This window comes from Gekko japonicus, unplaced genomic scaffold (genome assembly GCF_001447785.1).
Source record: "Gekko japonicus isolate JY-2015 unplaced genomic scaffold, Gekko_japonicus_V1.1 scaffold5041, whole genome shotgun sequence".
NCBI lineage: Eukaryota > Metazoa > Chordata > Lepidosauria > Squamata > Gekkonidae > Gekko > Gekko japonicus.
Genome location: NW_015176129.1, coordinates 34,065 through 36,732, shown reverse-complemented (window position 1 = coordinate 36,732; position 2,668 = coordinate 34,065).

Here is a 2,668-nt window from a genome sequence, read left to right as displayed (position 1 = left end):
AGAAGACTACCCCGCCGGTGAGTACAAAACATTTGGCAACCCTACTTCCGGCCCTCATTCAGCCAGGAGGAGGCAGGAGAAGAGGGAGGGTAAGTTGCTTCCTCCCTGCTTCTCCCCACCCCTGCCTGCCTGGGGCCAGGGAGGGCCTTCGCGGGGCTTCCTTGCACTCCCGTCGGCCTTGCAGGTCCACCGCCGGGCCCCTCGTGGGGCTCGGCAGTGGAGCTGCAAGGCCGCCGGCGGCGGCCGGGACCATTGGGGGCGGGGTGTGTGGCCTTATGACACACTTCCGGTGATGCCAGGGGGTGTGGCCTTATGACACACTTCCGGTGATGCCAGGGGGTGTGGCATATGCTAATGAGTTATGCTGATGAGTTCCCCTAGCTCTTTTTCTACGAAACGACCCCTGGGAACACCAACCCCCTTGGGGCAGAGCCTTGAGAGTGAACAGCCTAGTTACCCAGTGTGGCGCCCATGGGAACCAAGTCACCTGCCATCACCTTTCCTGGTACCCACCAAGTGGTTCTAGGAAGCAGGCAGGGCCAAGGTGGGGCTTTTCTCCAGCAGGGATTCTGATTGGCCACTGGAGAGTCTGGTTGGCTCTGCAGGTTTTGGGAAAGTTGCTTCGGCAGCAGCTGCCGAAAGCGCTAAGGACCTTCACTGTGTGACGGAAGATAAGGCCGGGAAGTGAGACGTCCGTTTTGAAAACCATCCTGTGAAACAGAACGTCTGCTTGAAACGCCGGAGAAAATGGCTGCTTTGGTGGGCAGACTTTATGGCGTTATACTCTGCTGAGCTTTCTCCCCAAACCCCACCTTCCCAAGCCTCCTGGATCTTCAGGAGTTTCCCCAAGCCAGAATGGCCGAGGGTTGCCAAGTCCCGAAATAGCGGGGGGGGGGGAGGATCCTGTCCTGGTCCGGGAGCCTCGCGTGCGCACCCTGCAATGACATAGCCCAGCAGTGACGTCATCATGCTGGGGATGTGACAGGGCAACGAGTTTTCAGGGCAATTGCTAGAGCGTCGCCCTGTTATGTCCCCGGCACGATGACGTCACTTCCGGGCTACGTCATTGCACTGGGAACGTAAACCTGATCTGGCCGCTTCCGGGGGTGGGGTTCCCCCCGGCGGTCGGATCTGGATTGGGGGCAGGCCCGTAGCTACTGTGGGGCCCACGGGGCCCGCCCCCCTTGCAATTTTTACGGGCCCTCTTCCCGAGCCTTGGCTCCCCCTCCCCCAGGCCCCCACAATTGCCTCAGCACTCACAGTGGGCAGGCTGAGGGCAGGCAGCAGGCTCTCCTTTGGAGCACTTCCTGTCCTGTCCCAAGGAGCCTTGAAAGCAGTGGGTGCCAGTGGGTGGTAGTAGTGTGGCAGGCCGGCGGCGGGTGCCAGCAGGTGGGGAATGCCATAGGACTCAGGCAGTGGCAATGAGGTGGTCTCCTGGGTCACGCAACCTGTGCACCAACCAGGGGATGGGGCTCAGCAGCCAGCGCCGCACCTTCGACTACCCCGTGCAGAGGCGGGGACAGGCACGTGGGAGGCGGAGCTCACCGCCACTCACCAGTAGGAGCTCCAGTCTTCCCTCTTCTTATGGCGGCAGCAGCAGCAGGCATACAGAATGGTCCGCCCTGGGTTTCCCTTGCCGCTGTTCTTACTCCTCAAGAGTAAGAGGGGTGACAAGGGGAACCCAGTGTAACCCCCACATGCCTACGTCACTTCCAGAAGTGACGTAGAAAGTGACGAAAGTACATCGAGGCCGGGCCCCCTCGTCAAAAGTGACCTAGCTACGGGCCTGATTGGGGGCCCTTTCGGCGGGGGACTTGGCAACCCATTGCCAGCCCTACTTCCTATGGTTGCCAGGCCTCTACCTCGAAAAACAGGCCACCCAGAGCCCCAGATACCCACGGAGTGATCCTCCCCCAGTCTCCATGGAGTATAATGGAGCACCCAGCAGCCGCCACTGTTATGTATGGGGTCCACGACAAAGACAGGAGCATTGGATCCTAGTTCCCCCAGCCCCGACCAATAGCCACTTGGGCGGGAAATTCAAACCCTCCAATGGACTAGGGCTGTGCTGGGTGGGAGTGTATGTAGTTGGCCTTGCAGGGCCGTTTTAGTTAGGGCTCTTTTTGTAGAAAAAGCCCAGCAGGAACTCATTAGCATAATAGGCCATACCCAACAGCAGAAACCCATTAGCATATTGGGCCACACCCCTGACAGCACAGCTCATTAGCACACTAGGCCGCACCTCCCATGTTACCAGAAGTGTGCTCATCCAGCCACACCCACCTTTTGCTTCTTATTCTGTTTACCTTGTTTGTTGTCAAAACCCAGGGCCTATTTTTGTAGTAGGAACTCCTTTGCATGTTAGGCCACACACCCCTAATGTAGCCACTCCTAATGAGTTCCTGCTGTTGGGTGTGGCCTGTTGTGCTAATGAGTTCCTGCTGGGTGTGGCCAACTTGGGAGCCAGCCGGAACTCCGTTCCTGTGCGTTCCTGCCCAAAAATAGCCCTGGTTGTTGTAGATTTTCCGGGCCACGGCCACACAGCCCTGAGTTAGTCTTGTGTTAAGTACAATAAACGTGTGCAAGAGCATGTCGTCGCCCGAGTCCTCCATGCGGCGAACCCAGTACTTTTCAGCCACCCCCCCACACTTTCTAACAGCCCTGAAGC